Source organism: Dermacentor silvarum, chromosome 6, assembly GCF_013339745.2.
Source record: "Dermacentor silvarum isolate Dsil-2018 chromosome 6, BIME_Dsil_1.4, whole genome shotgun sequence".
In the NCBI taxonomy this organism is placed as follows: domain Eukaryota; kingdom Metazoa; phylum Arthropoda; class Arachnida; order Ixodida; family Ixodidae; genus Dermacentor; species Dermacentor silvarum.
Genome location: NC_051159.1, coordinates 39,363,141 through 39,379,867, shown reverse-complemented (window position 1 = coordinate 39,379,867; position 16,727 = coordinate 39,363,141).

The window sequence follows — 16,727 nt, the reverse complement described above, 5'->3', positions numbered from 1 at the left end:
TGTGCTGCCCAAGTGTTCTCGACTGGTTATATTGGGCATGGATTTTCCGCCGGTTCTACCGCAGCCGTGGCCTAGGGGTAGAACGCCCGCCTCGGCTGCGGGAGGCTGTGGGTTCGATTCCCACCGCCGCCGGGCACCCACTGGTTCAAATGGGTACAAGTGTGCCCCGGCCTGGCGTTCGCGCGGCTTCCTTCAGGGGTGATACGCTTGGGAAAGGAGCCTGCGCCCTGAATTCCCGTCGAAACCAACGTGAGCACGCAAAACAAGTGGTGTCTGGGCCGCTTCCATGGCGGTCATTTTCCATGTGGCGCCCCAAGCACCTATTGAGGTGGGGGCACCTTCGGGTTGAGGTCAAACGCCCCTTTCCAAGCGTTCAAGTCCCATAATGGCCGAGCACCAGGCCGGGAGCGCGATTGTACCTATTTTACCGGTAGGTACCCGGCGGCAGCACTTGCCTCCCACAGCCGCGGCGGATGCTCGTCTACAAGGCCGTCTGTGGTTGGACAAGAGGCGCCCAGAGACAGCAGCTGAAATCTCTATTGGGCCCTCTTTCGATATGTGGACCCCCACGACAGCCGAGCACCAGGCCAGGGGACATCTCTACCCATGAGAAAAACCGGTGGGTTCCCGGCGGCACCGGGATTTGAACTCGGTACCTCCCGCATACGAGGCGGATGCTCTACCGCTAGGCCATCGCTGCGGTGGGAATATGGGGCGATCATTAATCTGCGTGACTTGTTCGTGACTTTTCCGAACAATGTTTCTTCGGATTCTGTTAAGGATGAACATCATCGCGCGGCTTTACGCGTGGTCGATGACTGCGTAAAGTTACCGCCTCGAAGTAGCATCTTCGTCCTTGTTGAGTGCCCTCAAGACCACCTAGATATGGGCATCACCGAAGGTAACCTCACCATTTTGCTGGATCGAGAAGTCGGCGTCGCACGAGGTCTAGTAGAGCTCCAAAATAGGCAAACCACGATCCTAGTTACTAACTTCAGCGGCGAATACAAGCACTTTGCGAAGCATACCACCATTGCCTACTTTGAAACAGTGAAAGAGTCCAACCCATGTGCTTCGGTAACGACAATCTCGATGCAGGAAAACAGCGATGCGGACTCGACCAGTCACATCAACGTCAATCCACAGCTGAAACAACCCCAACAGGAGAGGCTCTTCAGCCTACTATAATCATTTAACGACTGTTTTGCCACCATGTCGAAGGTCAAGCAGACTCCTCTAACCAAGCACAGAATCATCACTGAACCGACCGTCCAACCTGTTCGCCAACACGCTTACCGCGCGTCACAGAGAGAACAGGATGCTATTCGTCATCAAGTTAAGCAAATGCTGGATGATGATGTCATTCAACCATCGACAAGCCCTTGGGCATCACCTGTTGTACTCGTTAAGAAGAAAGACGGTTCACTACGATTCTGTGTAGATTATCGCAAACTGAACAAGATCACGAAAAAGGACGTTTATCCACTTCCTCGGATTGACGACTCCTTGGATCGTCTGCGGTATGCCCGTTACTTTTCTTCAATGGATCTGCGTAGCGGGTACTGGCAGATTGAAGTTGACGAACGGGACCGGGAAAAAACGGCGTTTATAACACCGGACGGCCTCTATGAATTTAAAGTCCTCCCTTTTGGACTGTGCTCCGCTCCGGCCACATTTCAGCGCATGATGGACAGTTTTATCTGACCTCAAGTGGCACTCGTGTTTACTCTACTTAGACGATGTAGTTGTTTTTTCAACCACGTTTGAGCAGCACATCGAGATGCTTGAGGCTGTTCTTCAGGCCATCCGCACCGCCGGCCTGTCTCAGAAGCCCGAAAAATGTCACTTCGGATACGAGGAGCTTAAATTTGTGGGTCATATTGTCAGCAGCACCGGTATTCGCCCTGACCCTGACAAAGCCACGGCAGTTCGTTTGTTCCCGATACCGAAGACAAAGCACGATGTACGCCGATTTCTAGGGCTTTGTGCTTATTACCGCCGTTTTGTGCCAAATTTTTCTTACATTTCCGAACCTTTGCAACGACTCATCAAGAACGACGTGACATTTATTTGGGGCCCGGCTCAATCCGACGCTTTCCACGACCTTCAGCGACGTCTACAGACACCACCGATCCTTGGTCACTTTGACAAAGAGGCCGACACAGAAGTGCATACTGATGCTAGCAAAGTTGGTCTCGGAGCCACACTCGTACAATTTCAAGCTAGTGTTGAGCGCGTTATTGCCTATGCCAGCCGCACGTTGTCTGCTGCTGAAAAAAACTACTAAGCAACTAAAAAAGAATGTCTGGCGGTCGTGTGGGCTATCCAGAAGTTCCGGCCCTACTTGTACGGACGTGCCTTCCGAGTCGTCAGCGATCACCACTCTCTCTGTTGGCTGGCAAATCTCAAGGATCCTTCGGGACGTCTCGCAATATGGAGCCTTCGGCTACAGGAATTTGACATGACAATTGTCTATAAGTCTGGTCAGAAACACTCCGACGCCTATTGTCTCTCCCGCGCCCCTGTCGAACCCGCACCAACAAATACTAACGAGGACTGCGGTTTTTATTGTAGTCTTCCATCTCCAAACCTAGCTCAACAGCAACGCCAGGATTGACTACCTTGAACGACGACGCCAACAACCCCCGCGGCAGTTCGCGCGTCACGTGTCCTCTTTCTGCCTACGCAGCGACATCCTCTACAAGCGGAACTTTCATCCCACGGAAACTGTTTTTCTACTCGTTGTTCCCCCTTCTCTCCGCGACGACATTTTACGTGCATGCCACGACGAACCCACGTCTGGGCATCTTGGTTTCACGCGTACTCTGGCAAGGATCAAGAAGTACTACTGGCGAAAACTCAATAAAAGCGTGAAGCAGTACGTCCGAACTTGTGATTGCCAACGCCGCAAAGTTCCACCAATGAAACCAGCCGGTCTGCTTCAGCCTGTACGACCTCCTTGCTCACCTTTTGAAGAGGTCGGGATGGATTTACTCGGCCCGTTTCCCAAGTCTTCAGCTGATAACCGCTGGATTGTTGTCGCCACCGATTACTTGACCAGATATTGCGAAACCCAAGCCGTTCAACGAGCTACTGCTTCGGATGTGGCCAACTTCTTCGTCAAAAATATCGTCCTGCGACATGGTGCTCCAGCTGTCGTCATCACAGACCGTGGTACGGACTTCACCGCGCAGTTGGTCAGAGATATTCTGCAGCTGAGTGGTACAACGCACCGTACGGCAACTGCGTATCACCCACAGACCAATGGGTTAACTGAGCGTCTCAACAAAACGATTGCAGATATGCTTTGCGTGTATGTCGCCACGGATGACAAGAATTGGGACGAACTGCTCCCGTATGTGAGATTTGCGTATAACACTGCGCTTCAAGAAACCACCGCGTTTCCTCCTTTTCGTCTGGTCTACGGACGCGACGTCATCACTATGCTCGACGTGATGCTTCTGCCAACTTCGTCTGATACGACCGCCCCAGATACAGACGCTTTTGTTCAGCGTGCTGAAGCAGCGCGGCAGCTTTCACGGCAACGAATTCTATCTCGGCAAAGTCAAGACGCTCGTCGATACAACATACGCCACCGAGTCGTAACATACAAGCCAGGAGATCTCGTGTGGATTTGGACCCCTATACGTCTACGAGGCCGCTCAGAAAAATTATTGCGCCATTACTTTGGGCCCTACATAGTTCTTCATCGCATAAGTCAAGTCAACTACGAAGTTGTCCCAGCAGAATCATCGCACCAATCGCGTAGACCACGCTCCTCCGACATTATTCACGTCTCCAGGATGATGCCCTACCACTCGCGCCAGTAGCGCACCCAGGATCTCTGCCAGGGGGGGGGGGGGGGGGGGTTGACAGTCTGCCAATACCATCTAAACAGCACTAATTTCAATTTCTTCACGGGAAATTGTCAAAAAAAGCGCTTTTTGCGAATGTGCAGACAATTGCGCGTCTTGCACCTTAGTTGCAGAACTCAAATGCGTAAGGAAAGAAAAGGGGTTAAACAAAAGGGGGGGTTAAGTCGGCCTCAGAGGGGGGGGTTACAACCCCCGAATCCCCCCCCCCCCCCCCCCCGTCGGTGCGCCACTGACTCGCGCTGACGCCAGTTCACAAACTTTGTGGTGCGGTGCCTGTGCTCACGTCCGTTGTCTTTTTCATTTCTTTTATTCTATCCCTGTGTTATTTAACCCGTCACCCACTTTCGTGGCTTAACTTTCACTGTTCTTTCGTGCAGTGACATCGAGACGCTGCCTTTTTTTTTTTTTTTTTTTTTTTTGAGGGAGAGGTAATGCCACGCGTTAGTAACGCTAGAGGACGAGGACGAACAAATGTTGTTGGCTGCTGCGGCCGAAACAGTAAACAGCCGTTCGCTCGGAACTGACTGCCTGCCTTTTCCTCTCGTGACAATATATATATATATATATATATATATATATATACATGGGTAGGATTCGGAAATCTGGTCGGATTCCAGCCCCCACCCCCCACAAAAATGAAAAGTTTACGCCTATGCACTTTCCATCCCCTAACTCTCTCCTGAGGTGTAAGACACCGTGCTCTCTCCCCGTCGACGGCTCCCGAGAGACACAAGAGCAGGCGCCAGACAGAGAGCAACGAGAGACGACTTCGGATGGCGTTGCGGGCAAATCCCTCTGAAATAAACTCCGTTCCATGTTCCGAACGCTTTTTATTACGGCTACCGCTTGTTCTGCAATAACCTTCCGCTCGGAGGGTGACACTCGGTAGGGCTTCTGGCGGATGGGGTGTGCAGAGCCGGTGTCTATTCTGTGACGAGCGCGGGACGATGGTAAATGAAGTGGTACATCTCCATGTGTGAACTCGAATGCAGCAACATGCCTGGAAAGGACCTGTACCAGTGCTTGCCGTTCCGATGTACAGAGAGCCTCGCTGATCATGCATGCCGAGCATTATCTCTTCAGAATGGCGATTATCGCAAGGAGAGCAAGCTGTAGTGAGGTCCCCACTTAGTGCCGCTATTGAGCTGCATGAGGCTTCATCGAATCGAGCGATTTCAATACCGAGCGGAAGGACAACCAGCGTGGCGGAACAGTTCAGCGCCCAAACTGTGGCGAGTCCTTTCGTCATGCACACGACAAAGCAGGACGCTAGTATATTTATTTAGCACAGTTTATGCTGAGTTTGGAAGGTCACGCGCAAGTTGCGCCAATTGATGAGCGACGCTTCTGCGCGAGTTCGTGACAAGTTGTGTTTTGTTTGACAGTAGTGCTTTTCTTTCGAGGCATGCTTGGTAAGTTGCATTCATTATTATTCATTTCTCTGAGAATACTTTGGAACAACTTTGAGTTTTAGGAACGTTCTGTTGGGCAGAGGGCAGTGTTGGTCTCTTCTCATCGTGGTAGAGGCAGATATATTTTCCAGTTGATTTGATGTTTGCTCTCAGGAAAACGTGACAGCTGAACACTCGAGAAAGGATAGCGTCAGTGGCTTTTTCGCAGAGATATGCAGGTAGTTCGCATGAAACTAAGACTTTATTTTAGTATTTCACGAGTTCTGAAAATAACGCAGTATCAGGTTAGATACTCGTTGTTCTGCAGACTACTTCAGCTGATTTTAGAAATCGCTGAATGGTTGTTCCTGCACGCACGTAGAGAGTACTGCGCCTTAGAAACAGGCTGCGCGGATCGCTTTTAGTAATGGTATATCTACAGATGTCTTTTCTCTTCGACGTATTATGTAAGGGTATGTCTAAGGATGTGCGTGTCTCGCACGTGTATCTAGAAGACGGCAGCATTTGAGTTTCACTTAGTGCATGGAAGTACTTATAAATAAGCGCCAATATTCTTGTAGTCTTGAACGTGTAATTTGCGCAAGTTTTTTGCTTTTGTTTCTTTAATGGATGAGTCACACGCAAGAGTTCTGACCGCAAAATGAAAGCGATTCTGATAGTACATCCATGAAGTCAACGAGGCTCTCAGTGGCACTATTACGTGCGTTAATAACGAATTTAGAGTACGAACAAATGACATTTCAATTCTCAATGATTTAGGGTCATTCTGCAGTTAAGTTGGATGATTTTGGTGTTGTATGCATAGACGTGCAGTATTCTGTTCGATTTTTTTTCCAGTCCACTAAATTTTCAGGCATGTAGTGGCGCCTGAACCGGTAAAAAAATCACCGCATATCCACGACGTGAATGATGATGACTGGGCGAAGCACCGGGGGATCATTCTGGTAAACCAGAGCTACGGACGAGAGAGAAAGAGAGCGCGCGCGTCGTGAACAAACGCTCTTGTGCACCGCAGCGCCCCTAGCTACGGACGAGAGAGAGAGCGCGCGTCGGGAACGAGAAAGAGAGCGCGCACCGGGAATGAACGCCCTTGTGCACCGCAGCGCCCCTAGCTACGGACAAGAGAGAGAGAGAGCGCGTCGGGAACGAGAGAGAAAGAGAAGAGAGCACAGCTGCGCCTCTAGCGGGAGCGGCGAGTACTAGCGTGACTACAACGGCGCGACGGCGGACAAGGCTCGACCCTAAGGAGCTTCGCCCCTAAAAAAATATCGCCGAGAGCTAGTGGGGCTTTACTAGTCAATTAGGAAGGCCCACTAAGCTTCAACAATGTCACTCCCTCACCAGAACATGAATTGGCCTCCCTGGTGCAGTATTCGGCCACTACTTCCCTCATGACCCCTGCAATTAACCCAAGGCCCTCAGTCCCCAGCGGCTGCGGAGCAGCTGACCAAGGCGGCGGTCAGACCTGCGACGCGGCAGAGGGTGCTAAGAATCGCTGGGCCCGGACCGGCCGCCAATGGAAAGTGAACCTGGCAACGTTCAACACGCGCACCCTCTCGAGTCAGGCTAGCATGAGGACTATTTGAGGAATTATCAGGCATTGCCTGGGATATTATTGGCCTTAGTGAGGTTAGAAGAACTGGTGAGGCTTACGCAGTGCTGACTAACGGCCACGTCCTCTGCTACAGAGGTCTTCCAGATAAGAGAGAATCCGGGGTAGGATTTCTAATCCATAACAACATAGCGGGCAACATTGATGAATTCTACAGCATTAATGAGCGGGTAGCAGTCGTCGTAATAAAGCTTAATAGGAGGTATAGAATGAAGGTAGTACACGCCTACGCCCCAACCTCCAGTCACGATGATGAAGAAATAGAACAGTTTTATGAAGATGTTGAATTAGCAATGAGGAAGGTACAAACTCTGTATACTGTAGTAATGGGTGACTTCAATGCAAAAGTGGGGAAAATGAAGGCTGGTGAGCAAGCAATTGGCAACTACGGCATCGATTCTAGGAACACTAGAGGAGAGATGTTGGTAGAATTCGCGGAAAGGAATAGGCTCTGAATCATGAATACCTTCTTCAGGAAGCACAGCAACAGGAAGTGGACCTGGAAAAGCCCTAATGGAGAGACAAGGAATTAAATCGATTTCATTCTCTCTGCATATCCAAGCATAGTGCAGGATGTAGAAGTGTTAGGTAGGATAAAGTGCAGTGACCATAGGTTAGTGGGGTCTAGGATTTTTGTGAATTTCAAGAGAGAAAGAATTATATTAGTCAAGGAAAAGCAGGCCAACCTAGACGCAGTAAGGGTAAAAGCAGACCAATTCAGGCTGGTGCTCGCAAACATATATGCAGCTTTAGAACTGGAAGATGAAGACAACATAGACGTAATGAATGAAACCGTAACTAGGCTGATCTCAGAAGCAGCAATTGAAGTGGGAGGTAAGGCACCAAGGCAACCAGTAGGTAAGCTCTCCCAAGTAACAAAGGACCTAATAAAGAAACAGCAAAACATGAAAGTCTCAAACTTCGAGAGATCAGATAGAATTCGCTGAACTGTCGAAACGGATCAACAAGAAGAAAGTCAGGGATATCCGAAATTATAACGTGGAAAAGATTGAGGAAGCAGCAAAATATGGACGCAGCATGAAATCAGTGAGAAGAAAACTTGGCATAGGACAAGGCAAAATTTATGCACTGAAAGATAAGCAGGGTAATATCATCAGCAATTTCGATGACATAGTAAAAGCAACGGAATAATTCTATACTGACCTGTACAGTGCCCAGGGCAGCCAAGCTACTTTCATTCGAAGTAGTGATGAACAGGCTACACAAGCTCCTTCTATAACTAGTGATGAAGTTAGAAGGGCCTTGAAAGATATGACCAGGGTAAAAACTGTCGGAGAAGATGCAATAACAGTCGATTTAATCAAAGATGGAGGAGATATCATGTTTGAAAAGCTTGCGGCCCTTTATACGTAATGCCTCACGACTTCAAGTATATCAGAAAGCTGGAAGAACACCGCCAACATTATACTCATCCATAAGAAGGGAGACGTTAAAGAATTGAAGAATTATTGACCCATTAGCTTGCTTTCAGTATTGCATAAAATATTCACCAAGATAATTTCCAATAGAATCAGGGCAACACTTGACTTCAGCCAACCCAGAGAACAGGCTGGCTTCAGGAAGGGATATTCGACGATGGATCATATCCATGTCATCAATCAGGTGACACAGAAATCTGCAGAGTACAATCAATCTCTCTTTATGGCTTTCATAGATTATGAAAACGCATTTGAATCAGCAGAGATACCAGCAGCCATAGAGGCACTGCGAAATCAAAGAGTACAGGAGGCATACGTGAATATTCAGGCAAATATCTACAAGGATTGCACAGCAACCTTGGTTCTCCACAAGAAAAGAAGGAAGTTACCTATCAAGAAAGGGGTCAGGCAAGGAGACACAATCTCTCCAATGCTATTCACTGCATGCTTAGAAGTATTCAAGCTCTTAGACTGAGAAGGCTTAGGAGTGAGGTTCAACGGCAAATATCTCAACAACCATAGGTTTGCAGATGACATTGTCCTATTCAGTAACAATGGAGACGAATCACAGCTAATGATTGAGGACCTTAACCGAGAAAGTGTAAGAGTGGGGTTGAAGATTAAAATGCAGAAGGCAAATATAGTGTTTAAAAAAACACCGCATATCCACGGGGTGAATGATGATGAGTGGGCGAAGCTCCGGAGGGAAGGGAATCATCGGTAAACCGTGAATCTTCCGTGTAATTCGCCCAGTCTCGCCGCACTAAATCGAACGATTGACTTCCACCAATGACACGCGCCATATGTGACGTCATTCCTATTTTATAACAGCGCCCTTCATTCTAATTGCACCATCTCCCGCTTAAGGGGACGCTAGCACAAACGCGTTAGAGACGTGCAGTACTCTCTAGTAAGGGGGAGAGGCCACAGCGTCTTACGCAGCCGTTTACACATGCCGGAACGTGCAGTACTCTCTAGTAAGGGGGAGAGGCCACAGCGACTTACGCAGCCGTTTATACATGCCGGAACGTGCACCGCATTTGCCGACGCCATCACATGACTGCTGAGAGAGAATAGCCCCCGTATTCATAAACGCTCCTCGACTTGAACTTGACTTGTCACCGCCTTCAACGCGTTTCGAACGCGCTGCCCAAGGCGGTGGCAAGTCAAGTTCAAGTCGAGGAGCGTTTATGAATACGGGGGTAAGGCGGAGAGGCCACAGAGTCTTACACCAGCTTCTTACACGGGCCATAACGCGCTAGCACAAACGCGTTAGAAACGCGCAGTCTTTCGTTAATGTTGGGTATTTATTGTCATCGTGGTGCGTGTGTCCATGTGCGCTTCGTGGCGTAGTGGTTAGCGCCGCGCGTTCGGAAACCAGGGGTTCCTGGTTCGATTCCGCGCTACGGACACAACTTTCGGAATTTATTTTTAGGGGCGGGTCTGTCCGTCCTCTGTAGTATGTAGTAGTAGTAGTTGTCGTTGTAGGTAGCCACGTCTACTTTTATGGAAAAAAAATGACAGCAGATCCACGAGGTGAATGATGATGAGTGGGCGAAGCTCCGGAGGGAATCATCGGATCTCCCGCTTAAGGGGACGCTAGCACAAACGCGTTAGAAACGTGCAGTACTCTCTAGTAAGGGGGAGCGGCCACAGCGTCTTACGCAGCCATTTACACATGCCGGAACGTGCACCGCGTTTGCCGACGCCATCACATGACTGCTGAGAGAGTATCCATAAACGCTCCTCGACTTGAACTTGACTTGCCACCGCTTTGGGCAGCGCGTTCGAAACGCGTTGAAGGTAAGGTGGAGAGGCCACAGCGTCTTACACCAGCTTCTTACACGGGCCGTAACGCGCTAGCACAAACGCGTTAGAAACGCGCTAGAAACGCGGCCTTTCGTTAATGTTGGGTATTTATAGCCATCGTGGTGCATTTGTCCATGTCCGCTTCGTGGCGTAGTGGGCTAACGCCGCGCTCTCGGAAGCGAGGGGTCGCTGGTTCGATTCCGCGCTACGGACACAACTTCGGAATTTTTTTCTCGTTTTTCTCAGACTGGTTACACACTACTACTAACACTACGACGGGGACGGAACGGGTGCCGCTATAAGGAGCTTCGCCCCTAAAAAAGTTCACTATAATAACACTCACAGTACAAACACCGAGGGGGTGAAGCCACACGCCGCCTACTCCACGAAAGGTAACAGTGTCGTTCCAAGAAAACATAAATTTGTTGCCTAGACGGTTTTTGAAAGCGAGGCTCATCACAGACACAGTCACCCCAGTATCGACCAGCGCCATGGTCGGTATTCCGTCAATGAACACATTCATTTTTTTTTTCGAGCATCACGACAGGCAGAGATATTTCTTGCAAAGACTATCTGGTGACCTCACCTCCATTGGCCGCGGATGCTATTTTCCCGGCGGTGGTGAGGAAGAACGGCGCCGAGGGGACGGAGAGCGACGGGTACGGTTAGTTGGTGGTGTCAAACTCCGCTCAGATGCTGGCGAATCACTGCGTCTGCTCTCGTGCGAGAAGCGGTCCATTGGAAGCAAATCGGTTGTCCGCAAGTCATATGAAGTACGTGTTCCGGGTGGCGAGAACATCGGTGGTGTCCTTTGTGATTGACGGCCTCGGCTACACTACCGAGCCTGTGGAACCGCAATTGTAGCACACGGGAGGGTCACGGTTCACAGAATATTCCTCGAAACGAATGCTAGGCCGCTGTGGGCGGTGAGAAAGTTCGTTGTCATGTGGGTAACGTGTCTCTGCTGCTCGCTGAAATCCATTGTATCGGTCATAAGTCGCGTCGTGGTGGTAGGGTCGGTGCTGTTCTTGTCGCGGCCTGACACCACAAGTCACCGGGTCTTGGAGGTAAAAACGCGGCTGTTCTCGTTGTGGCTGAGCGTCATAAGTAGGGCCTCTGTCGTAGAGACGTGGCTGTTGTCGAGGCACGAATTCACAATCCTCAGTGCCCCTCACCGCAAGATACGAGGAGAAAGATGCAACATTTGGCTCGAAGTCTGATGGCAGGCGGGAGCTATACGAGTGCCTGGGTGTGTCACTTGCGCGTGCAGGCTGAGCTCTTCCCGGACTATTTGTCGGATCGTTGATGCAAGATCGAGCGGCTGGTTGCTATCTATGCTTGCAACTGTCATCACATTGGCAAGCCTGCCAAATTTCGGACGTGATGCGCCTCATTTTAAGTTGTTCAAAAGTGCGACAGTACCGAATGATCTCGGCGACGGAAGCCAGGGTGCCTTTTGCGATGAGGAAACTGTAAATATCCTCGGCGATTCTTTTTAGGATGTGTCCGACTTGTCTTCCTCGGCCAGTGTGCAGTGTCCACCATCCTACACACTTTTATTACTGCCTCAATGTAGGTCGGGCAGGTTTCGCCTGGTGATTGCGGGCGTTGCAGTAGCGTCTGTTCTGCGCTTTTCTTTTTTGTCGCGGAGTCGCCAAATCGCTCTTTGATTTCGGAAACAAACCTGCCCCATGTTGTTAACGTGTCCTCATGATTGTCGAACCACACTAACGCAGTATCCGTTCGAAAGCTGAAAAGTGTTATTCCATTTATTGGCGGCGCTCACCCGTTGATAATGGATGAGCCATTCCTCGACGTCTTCGTACGGTCTTCCGGTGAAGGAACGCGCATCTCTGAGTTGTTGAACAGAACTGGTAGGCTCAGCAGTTGGAATGGGCCGGTCGTCTGCGTCGTGGGACATGTTCAGCTTCGGTGGATTTGGTGGAAGTCCAGCAAGGCGATGACTCCGTCGAAGAACTTGTGGTTCCACCTCTGTCTTCGGGTGTTGATTACCCCGCACCTCTACCACAACTGTTACGAAAGAGTTGTGACGAAATGGTTTTATTCACAGGAAATGGACGATGGTGGTAGCGCCATCCAGCCTCCGAAGCTCATTGTCTCTTCTTGCTCAAGCTCTCTTCTAGCTCACAGTCTTTCGTACTTTCGTATCTCCGTTACAATATATATATATATATATATATATATATATATATGACGTGGAGGATTGGTCGTCATCGTACGAGTGGGTACGAGCCGGAACAATAAGTGAGACGACGCCACCAAGTTGCACAACGTCTTGTTTTACTTAACCGGCGTCGCGAACCTCTGGTTCCGAAACCACGAACACGATTTCACCACATGGAGTGCATTCAAGACCAGTTTTGCAAAAGTGTTCGGGCGCCCCGCGGGGCACAAGCTTCGCGCTAAACAACGCCTACGTGGGCGCGCACAACATCACGGTGAAACGTTCACGAGCTACATCGAAGATGTCATTGTCATTCGTCAATGGCAGAACAGGACAAGATAAAACACATTATGAAAGGCATTGATGAGGACGCCTTTCAAATGTTGTTAGCGAAGGATCCGCGTACCTTGGCTGACGTTATTAATTTGTGTCAATGTTTTGACGAGCTACGGAAATAACGCATCTTAGCTTGACGCCCACCACCCACGGAAGATTCGCTAGCAGCATTGGTTATTGGCGACAGCCACACAACTTTTCTGACGCAGATAAAAGAATTACTGCGTGAGGAGGTTGCGCGACAGCTCTCCATTTTGCCAACCATGGAGAAGCCTTCTCACTCTTTGGCTCCAGCGATCCGACAGATGATTCAAGAGCAAGTGACCGAAGCTCTTCCATCTCCGTGTCAGCCGGCTCCCGTGGCCGCACCTCTGACGTATGCTGAGACGGCTGCACGGCCTGCTCGTCTACCGGGGTTCTCTCCTCCGCCTTCAGCGCCTCGCCCGCCGCTGTTCTCTCCTCCGCCTATGCCTCGGCAGCCGGCGGCTGACTTCTTCGGTGCACAACAGCAGGGTACAAATCCTTGGCGCACTGCTGATAACCGCCCCATATGCTACGCCTGCGGCACCCCGGAACACGTAGCGCGCTTCTGCCGCCGGTGTTTCCCGGCCTTCATGGGCACCGCGCGCGCGCCCAGCTACGGATGCCGACCATTTCGTATGCCACAACAGCCGCCACCGGAAGTCTACGTTGCAGGATGACGTACCAGCTCCGGATTCACACCCTTTGGTGCTCTTCGCTCGCCTTCCTCTCACCTATGCGTCGTCGGCCGATAGCCAGTACTACTGAGGCGGAAAACTGATTTCCGCAGTTCCTGAGGCACGAACTGCGTCGTCGTCGGAACATCGAAGTCCTCGCTCCTTCCCCGCTAACTTTATTGAGTGTCAGTGGATGGCATCAAATCTTTGCGCTCGTCGATACAGGCACTGCTGTATCCGTGATTAGTGAAAAACTTTGTCGTTCATTACGGAAAGTGACCATGATGGAATGACACCTTCGGTACTGTCGCTTGGAACAGCCACTGCTCAACAAGTTCAACCAGTCGCTATGTGCACTGCCAGGGTGCTGATTCGAGACATCTTGTACTCTATTGAATTCTTTGTGCTAACCTGTTGCTCCCACGATGTGAATCTCGGCTGGGATTTTCCGTCGCGCCATCATGCCGTCATTGACTGTGCACGTGCTGAGGTTCAGTTTTCCGTTCCGCGCGATTTGCCATCTCACGACTTGCAAGTTCCTGATGTTAGCAGGATCTGTGTAGCTTCAGATACTGACCTTCCTCCTCACAGTGCTGTATTTGTACCTCTTTCATGCACATCGCTTGCCGACGCGACGGTCTTGTTCACACCTGCTGCCGTTTTCAGTCGCCGCCACCCTATATCGTTGCCTTTCACCCTCCGCAGGGTTCACCGTGGTGCTGCAGAAATACTGGTTTCTAACCAAAATTCGCACACTTTGGCTTTGCGCTGTGGCGAGACTATTGCCTCCATCCAGACTGTGGACGCTGACGTTATTGTGCCTTTCCCTGCTGCCGGCGACCAGGCTACAACTAACGTAACAGCACTGACGCCCCATGTGCCCTCTGACCGGATCTCACCGGATGTTTTTTGTCGCTCTATTGCCGATGATCTCGACCCGACACAACGTGAGTGACTACTTACCCTTTTAACTGACTTTCAGGCCTCTTTTGACTTGAACCAAGCGTCATTAGGTCGCACAAGTACCGTTTCTCACCACATTGATACGAGACGTCACGCACTATTACGCCAGCGACCGTACCACGTGTCATCCACCGAGCGTCGTGTCCTTACTGAGCAAGTTGCGGACATGCTTGAACGTGGTGTTATCAGACCTTCCTGTAGTCCTTGGTAGTCGCCCGTGGTACTAGTTAGGAAAAAAGATGGCTCGATTTGTTTCTGTGTGGACTATCGTCGCCTCAACAAGATTACACGAAAAGATGTCTACCCTCTACCGCGCATAGATGACGCCTTGGATTGTCTACATGGTGCCGAATTCTTTTCTTCTTTGAACTTGCGATCGGGCTGTTGGCAAGTCCTGATGGATGAGTCCCACCGCTCGAAAACAGCTTTCATTACGCCTGACGGCCTGTATGAATTTACGGTGATGTCTGTCATTCGGCCTATGCAATGCGCCCGCGACATTCGAAAGAATGATGGACAATCTTTTGCGAGACCTCAAATGGAAGACGTGTTTATGTTACTTAGACGACGTGATAGTTTTCTCCCCTGACTTCACCACTCACGTCACTCGTCTACGCGAAGTTCTTACTTGCCTTACCACCGCCGGCCTTCAACTTAACTTGAAAAAGTGCCGCTTCGCAGTCCGCCAGCTGACCATACTTGGTCACGTCGTTTCCAAAGACGGCGTCCTTCCCGACCCTGACAAGTGTCGTGCTGTCGCAGAATTTCGGCGGCCGACTACAGTGATAGAGCTCTGAAGTTTTGTCGGTCTCTACTCTTATTTTCGTCGCTTTGTGCGCAATTTTGCCCACATCGTTGCACCCCTGACGAAGCTCCTGGCTGGGCCTGGTGACCTTCGTGATTGGACTCCGGCATGTGAACAAGCCTTCATCACTCTGCGTCGTCTACTTACCTCGCCGCCCATTCTCCGTCACTATGACCCGAGTGCTCCGACCGAAGTTCAAACGGACGCCGGCGGAGTTGGTCTTGGAGCCGTCCTTGCGCAACGCAAGCCTGGCTTTCCGGTATATGGGGTTGCCTACGTAAGTCGGGCCCTCACAAAGGCAGAAACCAATTATTCTGTCACGAAAAAAGAGTGTTTGGCTATAGTTTGGGCTTTAAGCAAATTTCACCCTTACTTGTATGGCCATCCTTTTGACGTTGTGACAGACCACCACGCGCTGTGCTGGCTTGCGTCACTGAAAGACCCGTCGGGGCGTCTTGGACGTTGGGCTCTTCGACTCCAGGAATTTGAGATTCGCGTCATCTACCGCTCCGGGCGTCAACATCCTGAGGCGGGTGCACTCTCCCGGTCACCCATGCGATTCGACGACACGCCACCCTCATCCAGGGAGTGCCCGGTTGCTGCGCTTACTGTTTCTGACATGCCTTCCGAACAGAGAAAAGATCCATGGACTGCGTCTCTCATTGATATTCTCACTACTTCTTCAACGGCAACATGCCCTCGAGCCCTTCGTCGCCAAGCCACACATTTTGTGCTACAGATTGCCATCTTGTACCGCCGAAACTATCAGCCAGACGGTCGCAAATGGCTGCTCGTCATCCCTCGCCATTTGCGTTCCGACATATGCACGTATTTCCACGCCGACCCACAACAAGCTCATGCTGGCGTCCTGAAAACGTACGACGGCTCCGCCAGCGGTACTACTGGCGCGGCATGTATTCTTATGTGCGCAAATACATTCGGTCATGTGCAGCCTGTCAGCGACACAAGACTACTCCTCATACGACAGGCCCACTGCAACCCTGCAAGTCCTTTTGACCGAGTTGGGATCGACCTTTATGAGCCCCTTCCATGCACCGCTAACGGAAATCGTTGGGTAATTGTCGCAGTAGACCATCTAACGAGATACGCAGAAACTGCTGCACTTGCTTCGGCTGCTGCTCGCGATGTCGCAGCGTTCATCTTACGGCACGGCGCACCGTGAGAGCTGCTCAGCGACCGATGTCGTGTCTTCTTGTCGGACGTTATTCAAGAGCTACTGGCAGCGTGCCGCACTAATGGTCTAACGGGATGGTTCAACCGCACTCTTGGTGACATGCTCACAATGTACGTTGCGTCGGATCATTCTAATTGGGACGACGTCCTCCCTTTTGTGACTTACGCGTACAATACCGCCACTCAGGCTACCACAGGCTTCTCACCATTTTTTCTTCTTTATGGACGTGAACCACGCTCTACCCTTGACACCGTACTTCAGTATTACCTGGACGCTTCTGAATTCAAGCCGCTTTCCCAAGTTGCTCGAAATGCTGAAGAGTGCCGTCAACTGGCTCGCTCATTCCCGTCGGATACCCAAGGCATCCAAAAAGATCGCCGCGACCACGATCAGCCAAC